This window comes from Pinus tabuliformis, chromosome 5_1 (genome assembly GCF_031772625.1).
Source record: "Pinus tabuliformis cultivar Carrire ecotype Pingquan chromosome 5_1, CPIR1, whole genome shotgun sequence".
Taxonomy (NCBI): domain Eukaryota; kingdom Viridiplantae; phylum Streptophyta; class Pinopsida; order Pinales; family Pinaceae; genus Pinus; species Pinus tabuliformis.
Window position 1 is genome coordinate 670,089,225 of NC_142305.1, and position 17,747 is coordinate 670,106,971.

Sequence of the window (17,747 nt, forward strand, 5' to 3'; positions counted from 1 at the left end):
TTTCCATTTTTGGTTGACCTATTTTGTCTTTCATGGTTTTTGAGTGCCTCTTCGACAATTTTGAAAGTCTTTCTTAACGTTCTTCTAGGTTGCTGAAGTTCTTTGGATTGCTATTCAGATCAATCTATGCAAGTCTTTAGTCCTTTATCGTTTCAAGTATCATAACATTGGTGATGTGCATAACTTGTGAATTTTGGGAGTCTTTATGCTTGTTTATGGTCTTTGAAGTTTAGTAGCCATTTGTGGTCTCAAAAATTTCTTTGGGTTCTTTGAAAAAGAAAAAGACAAAAACATAGTTCTTGCCTTTCTTTTTCTTTCTATTTTGTTTCTGGTTTCTTCGTTGTTTTTTAGCAATTGTGAACTTTTTTGGGTTGGTTTTCCTTGGTTTCAAGGGAATGTTTTCATTGAATGTATGCCCTCTTTGTAGTCAAGTTGGCCGATTGATATTGTAAAGAAACACATTTTCTTATTATATGAGCATTCATAGGATCTTGCATTATCATTATAGTTTGCATTAGGTTAGTTTGGATTGTAAGCATTTTTAGTCTTTTTGTTAGATTTTGAGTGTGTGGAACATGTTTCTAGAAAAGAAAAAAGAAATATTTTGCTTATATAAGCGTTTTGTATAACCAAGTAGAAACCTCTTTTCATCGAAGAAAATAGCTGCATTTGAATATAGCTAAGTTTCTATTGATTTATTTTGCGTCAAAACACCATAAGTTTCACTCTCATTGTACCCTTGATCTAAAGAACAACCCTTTAAAATCAAGAACTTAATTAAAAAGAACTAGAACATTTTTTAAATTGTCATTAATTACACCAACAAGTCTAACTCTTTAGGGCCTTCGAATAGGTGAGTGGAGAGTTAACTCTCCAATGCCACTCAAACTATTAAACATATATGTTGAATAATGAGTGAAATTTAGTGTCATTAGAAAGACCAGGAAATCTCTATGACTGGGAGTCAAGCACGAGGGAGAGTGAAGACAAGGAAGAGAGATACCCTTCTCCTACTTGTTGGATCCTGCCCTAAGAATTTTTTTCCTGGCTTTTGATATGAACTGGTGCCCATAGTTATTATTCATAGGGATGACATAGGTGCCTACGGAGGGGAATCTCGTGGCACCTGAAGCAGACATTGTATCACATTCATTAGTACTTCAAGAGGGTACCCTTGTGAAGCTTGGGTGCTTGCACCAACAAAGGATTTTGTTTGAGTTCTGTGTAATTGTTTATGTTACCTTCATTGGTAGGCCTAGCCCATCGTTATCATAGATTATATTCATAAGGTCCTTGATTTCATGTTCTTGTATTTTGTTGTCTGGTCCTCATCACTGGAAGCGGAAATACTTGGAAGTTGCTTGATTGACTGTATATTTTAGGATCTTTGATAGAGAGTGCTCTTTGCTCCTAGTTGCCCTAGCTTTATAAATTTTTTGAGTCTTTAATTAGTTCTCTTAAATTAATTAAAATTGGCTTATTGACCAGTCCGTCATTCTAGGAAGCTTCATGGGCTCTCACCTACGAGTGTTGAGCCTTCTTCTAGAAGGCGTGGGAGACATTTTGTCGGTGATTTCTAATCAGTGGAAATAGATGCAATGAAGAATGATCCTCCGGTTCAAGCTATTGATTCACAAAATAGACCCGGTGTAAGTCGATATTTAGAGAGGAACACTCCAGTACTTTCTAGAGTCCTCTTCCAATTAGAAGACATTATAGAGGTTGAAGAACTCCCTAAGTCTCCTTTGACTCCTTCTTCTCCTCTTCCTCCCGATTATCCAAATGTTTTATTATACATTGAGACTCCGACACACAAGCCTTCGAGCCTTTGTCTATTTCGATATTTTCCTTCAATGACCACTGTCGGGAGCATGGTTTCAACTATGAGTGCTACTTGCGTACAAACTCCTTTATCAGTAAAAGGAGGAGTTACAATTTGCATACCTTCAATCACTCCTAGCACTACAATTTTTGGCTCTACCTCCATTCCATATTTGAGTGGGGGCACCCAAGATTTTTCCTCTAGCACTGGTTCTTTCCCCTTTGTAATGCCTACCAGCGCAATTCCTTCAGTTCCATTAAGTTTTCCATCCACGATTTCCACATCTATGACTTCCATGGCAAGTGGGTTAATTTCCTTTCAGGGTTTCCCTTTTAGGAGTGGTCATATACCACATTCTAACCCATATTTAGGATCAATACCCTTTCCCTCCATGGGTCAAATTTATAATCCTTTCTAAGGATGGACTAAACCAGTTGTTAGCAGACTTGGAGTCGAGAATCAATTCTCTTTCGACCAACAAGGGAATATGCCGTATTCCTCCATGAGTTCATTCCAGAGTTTTTCTCTCTATGTTAATGCATGGAACCCTTACCAAGGGCTCTCTGCTCCATTCAACACCTCTCTAGGGGTAAGTTTCACTAGATATGGAAATTTTTCAGCAGGAGTTGGACAAACTCTTATTTTTTCTGCGCCGCAAGGTTTTCCTTATGGTTCATTTTTTTCTATGAATCACTTCAGCCAACCTGGTGCCTTCACAAATTGAGGTATTATTTTTAGAATGTTTGAAATTTTGCCCAAATTGGGTGGAACCCTCAACGTCCTTCACGCTTACCTTTCCTATCAATTTTAAACTTGCCAGATCTATCAAAATTGACTAATGATCTGATCCGATATAACCCGGCTTGGCCTCCAGTTCCAACCAAACTTTTGCAGGACATACCCAAATTCAAAGGGAAGACTAGTGAAGATCCAAGTGACTATATAACCACTTTCCACTTATGGTGTTCGTCGAACTCCCTGATAGATTATTCAATCAGGTTGAGATTATTTCAGTGCACCCTAATTGGGAATGCGGCTAAATGGTACATTGAACTCCCAGGGGGAACCTTCGCTTCATTTGGTGACTTGGCTACCATATTTTAAAACCATTTTCAGTTGCCCATTCATTATGGTGCTGGAACTGAGCTCTTAGCCAATTTCCAACAAGACCAAGCGACCCACATTTCTAATCATATCCAAGAATGGAGGAGAAGGAAGAGGCTCATTAAAGCCGATATCACGCAAGAATTCCTTCTTGAATGGTTTCTCAAATATTTGCAGCCTGAAATTTCTAAGGATGTATCGCTCTCCGGTGTATTGACGGAAGAACATGCTATTTTTAGAGTCCAGCAGTTAGAAATTATATATTCTCAATCTGGGGTTCTTCACAAAATTTTCCCTGATGCTCCAAGATCTAAGGTTGATCTAGCCAATCCGAATCCAAGTCCCCATGCCGACGAAATAGTCGGATCAATTGATCATAGCACAACTAACCAACTAAATCAATTGCAATAGTTGTCTTTACAAACTGCTTATTCTATGTAGGCATCACCATCATTGCCCATGCCTTCTCAACCTTCATCTATAAATGTCATTCAAAATTCTAACCCCAAAGGAAACCAACAATCCGATGGGAAGAAGAAAGGATGTGGTAGGAAAAAGAATCAAGATGGGAAGGGTAATGCAAACAAGCCTGACAATGATGCTGGGGGGTGTAAAAAAGAATCTAAGAAAAAAGTAAAGTTTCCATGCAAGTTATGCAATGGTGACCATTTGACTCCTCTTTTCCCAAAGATTCAAGATGCTCAGAACTTGTTGGTTCAGCAAGGGTCTTCTAGCTCCTAGGTTGTTCTAACTAACACATTTTCCCAAGGGTAGCAGTGGTTTATTGGCATGAATTCTAGTACTGGTACCCCCGTTTGGGGCAACCAGGAAGGGGAAAATACATCAAATGTTTATATGATGAGTTCATATATTGACGTTGCTACATGGTCACATGATTATGGTGAATCAAAATCATCTAAGACTAAGACTATTCTTGATGTTTTAGAGCCACTCCATATCGAGAGGCCCGTAGTTGAGTCTATACCTCGGATGCCGAAAGGCTCCACAAAACGTTCAACAATTAACCCCAATGCTAAGGCATCTCAGAACTACTCTATCGTACAAGATCCAGGTCAGATTCCTTGTGCCATGTCAGTGTTAGAGGTACTCCAGTCATGCCCAGCACAAAGTAGTGCATTACTCGCTGCGATCAGAGTAGTTGATCCAAAAAACTCTCTTGTTCTTACATTTGACATGTCGAACATGAAGAAGAGACTCCCACATCATATGGCTTTTCAAATCAAGTCTACATACTGAAAGACCAATATCTTTCGAACCATAGTTGATGAGGAAGCTTCCACATGCGTAATATCTATATCATGTTGGAAGGCTATTGGATCACCTCAGGTTGTTCCTTCACCTACTCTATTAACAACATTTGATGGTCATTCTCATAGACCGCATGGGATTATTCCAACCTTTCCCATTTGTGCTGGGGGTAAGGTTGTAAATATTGTAGAAATAGGTGATGCAAATTTGGATTACAATCTCCTTTTAGGTAGAAATTGGATTGACAAGATGAATGCTATTGTATCATCATTATTCTACATCCTTTGTTTTCCTCATGAAGATATAATTGTAATAGTTGATTAGATGGATTATTCTCCAGGTGAGTCTAATGCATCTTCTGAATGTATTGTTCCATTAGTGAACAATCTAAAGCAGCCTATAGAGAATCTAGGAGTTGGAATGTACTCTTCCTTAATGGGTACCTTTGATTTTCCTGCTCCTATTGCTAAAATTAATGTTATTTCATCCTCGAAGATACCTTCTCAAAGAGAGTTCTTTAGAACTCATTATTTTCTGGATCCTTGGCCCTTAACCTCTTCTATCCCCATATTAGATGAGGGGCAGGTGGGTGGAATGGAATTTCCTATGTCTGCAACTAAACTTACTTATCAGTCTATATTTAACACTACGGAATCTGATCCTACTCCTTTTTCACCAGAGGGGCTAGATGGGGATGTGGCTCCAGCATGGACTCTAGATTCAAATTCTGCTATGGATTGCTTAGATACTACTTTTCCATCTAAGGAAGAAATTCTAGAAGAAATTATAGGTGTTGAGAGACCATGGTATGATTTGCATCATTAGTCATATTTCCTCCCTGATTTTCGAGAAATAGAATCAAGCTCATCGAGTTCTTCATCTACTAGTGATGTTCACACAATTTTAAATCCTTTGGCTCCAGCACAGTTTTCGGCTGAGGGTAACATATCTGTCATTTCAAAAATTGTTCCAATGAACATCTCTAGGAATCCCAACGTTATCGAAAATGTCTTCATTGCAGTTGATTGTTCGATTGAAGAAATTCAAACTTGTATTGATCTCTTTAAATAGTTTCGAGATGTTTTCACTTAGTATTATGAGGAAATGCTTGGGATAGATCCATCTATAGTCCAGAATGATATCAAGACATATGAAAATTCAAAACCTATTCGCCAGAAGCTTGGATTGGTAAACCCTAGAAAATCAACAACTATTTGTTGGCTCAGTGGGGCTTGACCCAGGTTCGGAGTTAATTAGCAAAACAAATCCCTATACTACTGGCCCTTTTGGCAACATTCTGCGGAGCATGGACTGAGGTCTCACCCGAAGTAGTATGGGGGGTGCTGGAACCAAGTTTTTGCACCCTTGAGATGTCTGAGGGGTTGATTTGATCCAATTATGAGTCTCTTTGCACAGATTACTTTGCGCACTTCCCTGGCCTTCGTGCCCTGATATATTCACCTTCGCAGCCCTAACCAGGGGTTGTGGGGATTTCACACTATTGGAGTAGCAATCTGCACTATTTTCCTCATTCACACCCGAGATATTTACCTATCTTCTTATAATAGTTAGTTATCTTTGTGTAAACAAATGCCTTGTATTATATTACTTATTTAGCACATTCATATGAGTTCACGCAATGAATAAACAATAAAATTGCAATTCATACCCAATAATACATAAAACAGGAAACATACACAAAAATATTGTAAATTTTCTCTTTTATTAATTCTTCCCATGGTTACAGACTCGACCTGCCCTATGCACTCAGCTACAGGGGTTCGTGCACTCAGCTACGGACTACTAGGCCTCTACGCACTCAACTATAGAGCCTTCTCCTACTCTACGACCCAAAGACATGACTTACACTTCGACTCAATGCTTCTATTCCCTCTATTAGATTGATTCTTCCATTTTTATTAACTATCTTCTACACTTAGAGCCTTGTTCTATTTATACAATCCCATGGTCTACGGAGCATGGGTAGATCTTTCAAACTAAAATTACATTACAAAAACAAGGGTGGACAACCCTGTGACTCTATTATGACTTCACACTTTGTGCCCACAAATCGGGGAGTCTTTAAAATTGACTTAGTCAAAACTTGCGCTTTACGCCCCAAAAAATTGCTTGGGGTGATTCCACGCCCAACAGGCCCCCAACATAAACATCGTGACTCATCCTCGAGTCACTTTCTCGATGCGAAGATCTTCGCATGGAGGCCCTCCAACTCTGCTCGAATGGTTGCAAGGTTGGCAGCATACTGAGCAGCTGCCTGCTGAATCTCCTATACACGTTGTTTCGAGACTGCGGTCAGAACTGCTTCCCTGGATTTTTTCCTACGTCCCCGGCATTTGTGCAAGCTTACCTTCAATTGTTGTTGTAATGACAAAGGCCTCGTCGATCCAAGGCTGAACACGCACCTTCAAAACTACTTCTTTATGTCTTTCTACATCCACTTGCTCTTTCAGCACTTTAGCCTGCTGCATTCGTGCGATCCTCTAAGTGAGGGCCACCATCTGCATGGTCCCTTTAACATTGTCATACTGATGCTGGAGCTCATGTGCCTCTATCTCTAAGCGCTGGATGTTAGGGTCCTCCTATAGATTGGTGAGGACCTCGAATGACTCTTCCAACATCCTGGTGCAATCCCTTACTACACTGTTGATCTCTTCCATCCCCGATGTAATAGCACTGGCACGCTATTCTCTTACTTCTGGAGGAGTGGACGGTTTTTCATTCAACCACAGCTCTGTTATCTGAAGGTTCAGCTCTAGATAAACCTTAGCCCTTTCCTCTTGCACCTTGCGCACCCCTACTTCTAATCTATGGATGTGCACCTCTACTGGTGGGTCAGCTGGGATGGCCAGCTCAAGGACCATCTGGCAGGCTTCTTCCAGTACCTATACCATCAACCTATTCTACAACATAACCTCGTTACATTGCAAGCTCAACTGATCCATGTTGTTCTTCTGCTCGCTCAGCACTTGCAATGTGTAGCTCTCCCTAGCCCACAGTTCTGTAGTAATCCCATCCTGCAAAACATAGAGTGTCTCTCACAAGAGCGCAGCCATGTTGATCCCTATCCCTTTGGGTACACTAACCATAGGCCTGTCAGCCTCATTTGTTGTAACCAGTGCCCCTTCTGGCAACACTATTGTGTTGGTTGTCCGGGCGCGTAGCATTTGCTTGGCTACAGCTATCCCTACTACAAGGCTGGTCAATAGAGTACCAACCTAAGGAGTGCACACCTACAACTCTTGAATCTACAGTTGTAGGGCCCCCAACACAATCTAATTCTCCTCCGTGAAGTTCTGGAGGACCTCGGTGGTGACGTCGCACACTGTCTCACCTATGTCATGCAGATCACCCTCAGTAAGGGTGATTGGGTTGATCAATAGATTGGATGCTTTCACCTTTTACCATGGCCCCATCTGCTCACTCAGGTGTTGGTGCTTCAATAGTGCTGACATTGTTTGTGTGTCTGCATTGCCCTCCTCTTCCTCTATTTCCATTTCTTTCTGCTGCCCATGTGAAGGCAACTTCTAGCCCTTGCGTGCCTTCTTGGATACTTCCTGTGCTACTATTGTTGCAGTCTTTTTTTGTTCTGCTGCTGTCTACAGTGTCCTGCACCTCCTATGCTTTTGCTACCGCTCCTTCTTTCCTTCGCTTCTCTGCCAACTGTGCCATGCGCAGCTTGGCCTCCTATTTCTTCTTTTGCACAACAGACTTGTCCATCATAGCGATGTCTGGGGCGCATCACTCTGGTGGCTATGTCTCTAGTACATCAAAAATTACATCATCTTTAGCTATGAAGGGTAGCTCACTCCATTTCTTGGCCGGGTCCTTGCGCACTTTGATATATATGTTGTGGAAGTCCACTTTAAATTCTGCAAAAATTTGCAAGATATTGTAGATAGTGGGTGATAACCACAACTTAAGGTTAATCCCCATTCTGATGTTCATCTCCATGAACACCTAGAATATCTTGCTGTCGTGGATCCAATTCGTGTCCTTCATGGCCCACAATGAAGCATACTTCGTAGCCTCCGGCATATCCATTTCAATTGTGGGGAATTGGTTGTCCTCCGGCAATTCCCCTGCCACTAGCACTATGGACAAAAGAAACCATGCATAGTGGAATGTTTTTTTCTTGTTCTTGGGCCTCGCGACAATTTTCCAGGAACTCTTTGCATAAGAACTCAGAGCAGTTAAATTGGACCCCCTCCGCGCACTGCTCAACAAGTGTAACCACTGGCGCGGGCACCTCATCCGCGCGACACTTCCACATGAGCTTTCCTACTAGTATCTAGGTCAAAACTTTAACTACTTTATTGTTGATGTTGGATATGGCATAGCCCCTTTTCTTCTTCTCCAGCTTGTATTTCTTCTTCATGGCCTCCACGATGGCCAAATCGCTGCTCTTCCCCTCCGAGTTGTCTGCGAGGTCGTCTCCTTTGCACAGAAGCCAGGTAATGCGATGGATTAAGTGGTCTATGATGGGGATGGGCTCCTCCAGCCATAAACACCCACCATGCACCAGGAAGAGTAGCTGCCAGATGACGAAGATCGTCACTGGGGCACAGTGGAAATGCGGCACCCAGAGCAGGTTTAATAACCTTGCCTTTTCCACTCCGTGTAACAACTTTCACGGCTCCAATTCTATAACCCCCATCATGGTGTTCTACTTGGGTTTCATGAGCTCTGCGGTCTCTGGGTGAGGGAATTTCTCATGGTCAGTGAGATCCCAATCTTCAAACTTCAAGTTTGGCACCCATCCCAGTGCATGCCCTCAAAAATAATGTCGTCTGGGAGGAGCGGAGTCTGGAGATAGCTCTTGCTCTCATCGAGGTCCTTAGGCACTTTTTCCTTCCCCTTCCATGGAGGGTTATACTGGGGCAGCTTGGTTGGAGGGTGCATAGGCTTAGTTTCTTCCTCCATGCCCTCATCCTCGTCTTCTTCAATTATAAGGTCCTCCAGGTCTTCCTCCTCCTTATCGCTTTCCAAGTTAACTGCTTTCCCTTTTTCCTCCATCGTGAGTCTGGTCCGCAGCAGGATTCTTGAGGACACGCACACCAAAATCATTGGTTGTTTATCTTTCTTCAGCGTTGGTGTGCGTGGTGATTTAGGGATTTCCACCACAATCTCGGCACCTTCAGGGGCATCTTCCATAGTCAAGGCCTGTGCGACCTCTTCAACGGTCATCTATGCAATTTCCCTAGCTTCTTCAGATGTTGCCATCTTGCTTGTCCAAAAATCTCTCAATTGCGCAGTTAAGGGCCAAATCAATGCTCTACATAAGGCAAACAGGTCTCTGCTCAAAATACATAGGGAATATGATAGCTCAATTAGCAAATGACCAAGTGTTGTTTGTTGGGTAGCCCTTTGTAATTTATAGTGTCTTTTGAATTTGAATTCGACCATTCCCTCAAAATCCAGGTCATCAATGCTCCCTTGGCAGCAAATTTTTCCAAATCTTGGCCGTAAAGTGCGTCTTAAATGCCTACCACCCACTCCATTTGGTCTCTAGTCGAGCATCACATCATGAATAGTGACTCCAATCGTCACTTTCCAGCCAACCCGCGTGGCAGCACAACCCCCCCTTACGTAATCGCAAGCCTTGTGACACTTTGCTCCTGTGCGTAGCTCTCGGGCATAGTAGTTTATAGTCCCGTGCCTCCTTTAAACTGCCTAGAGTGATAAGACTGTACTTCCCATGGTTAGTCAGGTGGCCGTGCCACCTATATAGGGTTTCAACTCATCATCCATCACTTTTCCTAGAAAACATTCACCTTTTATTGTTATTGGCTACGTCGTGCACTTTATCATCTGCAGCACGCCACCATGGGTGATCCGTTTAGTAATATGTGGTCCAAGCCAAGGCATCATGCTGATCAACTCTCAACGTTAGTCCCAAAATTTGTCAACGTGATTGTGCGCACCCTGTTTTATCACACTGGTTTCCTTATCGAGAAAATCCTTCTTGATTTTGTCCTCAAGCTTCTTGAATTCTACTTCCACCAGAGTGCTTTTCTCCCTTAATCGCACCCTTTCTTTCATAAGTTCTTGGAGCCTAAGATCACCCTATTAGATTTCTTCCTTAGGTCCCAAGCGTTCTGCTTTGTTCAGTTGTGCAACCCCTTCTTTCCAACCTCCACAAGCCATCATGTCTATCGGCACAGTTATGTGCGAACTAGGCATTTTATACCCTATGAGGATTACATCATTCACTCCATACTCCAGCCTTAGAGGCGTATCCTCCATTAGTTTCTTACACGTGGTTCTATAAGCCCATAGAACTACTGGTACATGCAGGTCCCAATTAGTTCGTTGCGCATCGTGCACATTTTTCAGAACTTCGCATACTTCGTTAAAGGCTTCTACATGGATAACCTTTTGCACATTCATTCATTCCATACTCTATTGTTCCAACCTGAGATGTCCTTCGTACAATTTCCTTGCCCACACCTGCTTACTGACCATGTCTCCTAACGCGAAGGCTGTGTGCATCCATGCAGGTTTTGTGACATATTCGTGTATCCATCTAGATAGGTGTGCATGTAGACCATTCTAGCTAGAAATCTTGTCTATTAATCTCATCTAAGGCTTCCCAAACTACATGTGCATCATTCTCCTACATTCGCGCCAGTCCTCAAAGCTTCCTTGGTGCGTACCACACCACCTCGTCGGGCATAGTGCATAATACCCATTTCAAAGCCTCGAAACATTGTTGTTCTGGCACCTCTATTCAGAATCTGTTCAGGAAGTCATCTACCTCATTCAACCCATCATACATAGGTAGATCCCTTACCTCTGTTGATACGTAGTTCAATGATCTCCTCATCATGTTACAACTCAGCGTGGTTACCTCGTGTAATCCGTTCTTCCATTGCTCTATCTCTTCGTCAAAATCCGATGTACAGGAGCTTTCGTGCTCCCATGAGATCCACCCATCTGCAGTGGGATTTACCCAGTCTTTCTCTTGCACGTTTATCTTGTAGATGCAGTCCAAGTCATCGTCACTTTCATTGTCATGCACTAGCTCCGTGTAGCGTGATCCTTCTTTAGGGTCCAACCGTACAACTACGCGCAGGGACTTTTTCTCAAAAAACATCTTGCCCTTCTTCAGATTTATTAGCCCATTCATGTCAATGGCCCAATCTATCCCTAATAGTGTAGGGTAAGGATTTATATCATCAACAATCTCTATCACTTCAAAATTTTCCAGTGCGCTCCCTCCTTCGATATCTATGTAATTCCCTGCAATCTTCCCATTAGTAGGATGTTTTGCTGGTTCCCCATTCGCAGTTGGATAGGAGACCATTGCAGCATAGGCCTTCCTATGCACTCCCATGTCTACTTCGGTAGAACATTCACGTCTGATCCTAGGACCAATATCACTTGATCCATTTCATATTCCCCAATTTGCATGGTCAATCTCATCTCTCTTCCCATCCTTGTCACGTGCTTTCCAACCTTCCAGACTTCTCGCAATTCTCCTGCCACGGTCCCAACACATCTATTTATAAGTTCCCCTTGTTGTCACATAGCAGCTTCATGCATGTTTCCAGGAATGTTGTGAGCATTGAGGGGTCCATTTCTAGCTCCAGTCTGCCTTTGCTTCCTGAAGTGGAGGCATCAGCGAAGCTCTTCCTAGCTTCCATGAAGGTTTCCTTAGCGCACTCCAAATCCAACTCTGGTTCTTTCGTCGGAGCCTTGTGAACCCAGGTACTATCTTCAAGCTGCTTTCCTTTGTCATTCCCTATCATAATTCCACTTCAAAGCATAATTTTCACATTAGGGTCTTCCTCGCATGGCTCAAACCTCATCATTTGCAGGTTCTGAGTCAGGGGAGTTTGGAGCACTCCCTTGTCACGCAGCCTTGATATCAGTGTGGGACAATCCTGTGTCTCATGATAAAAAAATATACAATATAAGCATGATGGACACATCGATTCATACAATCGTAGGTATAATGTCCTAGCCCTTTACAATTGTAACATATTAGTTGTCTGTGACCTCTTCCGGGTCCTCCTCCACCTGCACCCCTGAAATCTGGTTCACGCAATCCCTCCATTCTAGTCAAGGGGCAGAGTTTTAGCCTGAACTTTGTAGGTGGGATTCCAATCCATCATTATTTCATAGCTTCTACAAGTGCACTCATCATGTCCTACTGACCTATAGAAATTATAGAACAACTATTGCAAATTCTCAGTGTACTTCTGCAATAAATGGCATTTGTCGTAGCATGCTTTCCCCCTATCTGACAAATTGTGCACCATAATGTAGGCGTCATGTTGGGTATTTCTTGTGCCTCTAGTATTAATGGCATTGGTCCTCCTCCCGTGAGGTAATTCGTGAACACTGGGCAGTGGTCCTTGTCATGACCCTGACCATTACATTTAACACACCATACCTCATCATGCACCTCTGGGCGAGCTGTCCTATCTTGTTTTAGACTCTACATCTCAAGGCACAAGTTTTTCAACTGCGTGTGGATCTGATGAACTCCTAGGTTAGGATCCTATATCAGGGTCTCATGCAGTCTCATCATGATCTCCAAGGCCTCGACATGAGTTGTTAGCCTTTGTTGTGACAACGCGTTCCTTAAATGCGGTGTTAGTGATGCTACAAACCATTCGCAGGGTTTTCCATCCGTCAAAGTCATGTTAGCTTCGTGAATTATGCACTTCAGTCTTTGATCCAACTCCCAAGGGGTCTCGCCTAGTAGCATCATGATCTCCTTGAACCCAATGATCGACTGCGCCTCTGAATTCGGTATGCTAAATTCCCTATTCAACATAGTTTGGATGTCTGCGATCCCTACATTCGGATTGTCATTAGAATGCTTAATGTACTAGGTCAGCACGCAATCCTACAGAGTGCTGACCAATGTTTTTTTCTTTATATTTTCATCTGTGACTCCCTGCACTTCCCATACATCCTTTATTACGAACCAAAACTGGTCCCGATCTTCATTTCTTACTCCCTTGAATGCTGGCAACTTTATTGCGCTTACCATATTGATTCACGATGGTGGTGGAGGTAGTATGGGCGAAGATGGAGGTGAAGATGGTGACACTGGTGGTGGTGTGGGTGGGGGTGGTATGTGCGGAATCCTCTGCCTTATCAAATTGATCACACTTCTTGGTGAGGCCTTTGCGAGCTCTTCCTCGTTTCCTCGCAGAGGTGAAATCAAGGGGCTAGTTTCTAGTTCTACACTACCTTCATTTCTATAAATTCTCCCACTTTGTGTAGGCCAAAACATCAATGTATTCGCATAACCCACTTTTCACACAGTAGCATTTTAATCCAAGTGTTCAAAGACTTAACGTACTTACCTTGCAATCCTTTGAGGAAGCATCGTTCCGCCTCGCTATAGCTGACTAAGCTATCTACCGCGAACTCAGTGATGAATCCTCCTATAATTTGATTGATCTAGTGATAAACAACGCGCGTGATCTTATCCTCTGATCCTGGCAATATGCGCACCAATTATGGAGTCCACACAATAGGTATGTCGAGCTTGCACCTTCCTTGGCTATCTGCTAGCTTTGCGATCCACTCATATAGCTCAGTAGGGAAAGATGCGAAGAAAATTTCGTGGATCTCCATGTATAGGTATCTTCTTTTTATAGTCATGGATTCCTATTCTCCTACACCGTGAACTTGTGAATCTTCCTATCCAACCAATCTTCAATTCCATTCCGAGTTGGATTCCAATGATACGACATCAAACATCTCTATGCAGATCTCGGTCCTGGCAACGAAACCATTTGTTGGCTTGGTGGGGCTTGACCCAGGTTCAGAATTAATTAGCCAAATAAATCCCTCTACTACTAGCCCTTTCGTCAACAATCCGCGGAGCACGGACTAAGGTCTCACCAAAAGTAGTATGGGGGGGTGCTGGAACCAAGTTTACGCACCCTTGAGATGTCTGAGGGGTTGATTTGATCCAAATATGAGTCTCTTCGGGCAGTTTACTTCGCGCACTTCCCTGGCCTTTGCACCCTGAAATATTCGCCTTCATGCAGCCCTAACTAGGGGTTGTGGGGCTTTCACGTTGCTGGAGCAACAATCTGCACTATTTCCCTAAGTCACACCTGAGATCTTTACCTATCTTCTTATAACAGTTAGTTATCTTTGCGTAAACATATGCCTTTTATTATATTACTTATTCAACACATTCATATGAGTTTGTGCAGTGAATAAATACTAAACTTGCAATTCATACCCAATAATACATAAAATAGGAAAGATACATAGAAATATGGTAAAACTTTTCTTTTATTAATTCTTCCCATGGTTACAAACTCAACCTACCTTGTGCACTCAGCTACGGACTACTAGGCCTCTTCGCACTCAACTGCAGAGCCTTCTCCTACTCTACGACCCAAAGACATGACTTACACTTCGACTCAATGCTTAAATTCCCTCTATTAGGTTTCTTCTTCCATTTTTATTAACTTTCTTCTACAGTTAGAGCCTCTCTCTATTTATACAATCCCATGGTCCGCGGATCATGGGTAGATCTTTCAAACTGACATTACATTACAAAAACAAGGGCAGACAACCATGTGACTCTGCGCCCACAAATCACAGAGTCTTTACAATGGACTTAGTCAAAACTTTGGCTTTAAGCCCCAAAACATGCCTTGGGGGGATTCCACACCCAACACTGTTGGTGCACAAAGATGTCTTTTTACAGGCAATCTTAATTCCTACATTAATTGTCAACCCAAGATAAGTTGTTTTATCTCAAGAGTGTCAACACAATATATGCAATGAATTCAAAGGTTATCTAATGGTAAATTGTTGAAATCACTAATAAGTATCTCTTCAACTCAATCCACACAATTTTCAAAGAAATAAATAAGGAATAAATAACTTTGAAAGAACTCTTGACACACTCTATAATTCTGTTTAACTTATTCTGAAATCAAATGAATCTGAATGTGAATACAAAGAATCATGCTTGGGAACCTTCAAATAAAATTAATAATAACTCACTCAATCAAGAAAGATAACTATAACAACTAAACAGTAATAATAATCTATAGCAAATCTGAATTGAACAGCTAATCCTAATTGAACGGTAATCTCAATTGAACGGCAACTGATAATTGAACAGCAAGCAAGCATATAACAATAAATGATCTCTAAACAACAATTGATGTATGTAAGAAACTCATGGAAATCAATTAATGATATCTCTAAGATCTATGATAACATCCCTCGGAATGAACAACAATCTATTACTGAAACTAACATAATCAATCCAATCAAAACATTACTCAGATATATCAGATAGCTAAGTCTGAAACTAAATGAATAGCAGTATGAATCGGAATCGTCAATCTTCACAATAAACAAAATGATATTAGCTAAACATTAAGAATCAATAAAGACTAAGTAGAAATATTATAACACAAGAAAGCATTAGAACTTCTCTTGACCAGGCCAAGAGTCGCCAGAAGTCTCCACTAAAAAATACTTAGAATATAAGTATTGATCAAATGCAGTGTTTCTTCATTAATATAAGTAACAAGATTAAAACATCACTGAGATAACAATATTATATGTATCAAAAAGAATAATTACAAATTATGAAAGCCTGAACTCCTTTTTTGTTTGACTTTCGACCTTATATATAACATTAAAAGAGTAAACTAGATAAAAACGAACCCTCGAGATCAATGGATCTTGACGATTTCACAATACATAATTTAATTATGTCATGAAATAGCATCAGTCTACTTGGTCTCTCATTGCCTTGCCTACTCAGATGTTGTCTTTTCCTTTTATGACATGGTCCTGCTCTATCAATTGAATGGCTATTGACAAATCCATGTCTTCTGCACACAAGGATAGTAAAAAGTCAGTTTCTTGTACTAGATTTATCTAATTTGTTACCAAGTGCTTTCATCCAACTTTAGTTGTTATTTCCTTTGTTTCAATCCATAAATAGAGATAATCATGTAAGGATGAATGTGAAATAAAGTGAATACCAAGGAGAAAACATACCTTTTTCTTGACCCAACATACTCCCCAACTTACCTTGTTGCATGTCCTCATGCAATTAAATAATTTATGTGTAGCTAAGTTAGGGAGTAGGTAGGATATACCTCTTCCTTACAATTTCTAGAGCCATTTTTCTTCTTTAGTATAGCAAAATCCTATGTAACGTATTGATCCTTCAAGTTGTATTCACAACAATACTTATCTAGAGGATACCATATGATGGGAGTCCTATACCGACATCCTATCCATTCAGGCCCCATGGTTAAAACCAGGTTACTGTACTTATAGAAACGAGAGGAGGAATATTTAAAGTTCTAGTATCCAAACGGTTCTCGATTTCTAACAGTAATGTTGGAGACTTCCCACCTTTGTCTAGTTGCAGACAAGGCTTCCTCCTTAATCTCTTGGAAGTACTCCTTTCCATCTTGTATAATATCCATATCAAATGGCCCTAGTTGGCCCACAACACCATCCCACTTCATGAATTTCTTGTTTTTGACCGAGAGATGTAGGGGTTTGGTTGGTTCCCCTCTCACCCATAGATCAATTTATTCTTCACGCCTCCTAAAAGTGTTGTGAGCCTTGGCCCACTTGAGTTGATTAGTGGCAAAGGAGAGGAATTCCTAGAGTTGTGCATCCCATATAAAGGGGCCAGGGTTGTTGTCTCTGTCATCTTCTAGAATGAAATTGTGCATATAAATTTCACAAAGGAGGCATTGTACCTACTCGTCTTGTTATCTAAATAATTTGACAAATTCTGTGGTAGTTTTGATTTCCATAGACTTCCCATCCCTAACAACTTTGACTTTCAGCAGGAGGTATCTCTCTAGGAGGAATAAGGCATAATTTGTAGCAAGGGTTTTGCATGACAGGGTGTCTGAATAAAGAGAGAAGATAGTTTCCAACTACTCTTTAGCCTTCTATAATTTATCCTATGCTTTCTCAACCTTTTTATATTCATCCTTGTACTGAGAAAAGGTCTCATCCTTAGTTATTGTAAGTGCCTCAAAATTTTTATTTCTCTTGATTTATATGTAAGGGCACTACCTCCTCCTTGTGTTGGGCTAATTCTTACTGAACCTTTAGTAGTTCATTCTGCAGTCTACTAATAAATGCCTCCCTGACTAGGGGAATATAAGAAGGTGTCTCTTCTGTTTGGGTTTCTCCATCCTGGGTCTCCATGGGATCAGTCTGAACAGCAACTTCAGCTACCTCTTGAATCATGAAATGACCAATTTGAATTTCCTCTTCAGCATCTGTTTGAACAACAATATCCACAGTAGGGTAGTCTATTTGGGTCTCCTGTGAGAAAACACAGGGGTCTTCAATCTGCATTTCAGTGTCTTTTACAAGACATGGCTCTGTCTAAGTTTCCTTTGGACAGGCCAAAAGATCCTCAGTTTGGGTTTTAGCATCCTTTCCATAACAATGTTCGGTCTGTGTGTCTGTGGTCTCTTTTTCTACTTCCAAATTCCTGGCTCTAATGGCTTATTTTAACCACTGCCTGAGCTGCCCAATTATTTGCTTATGT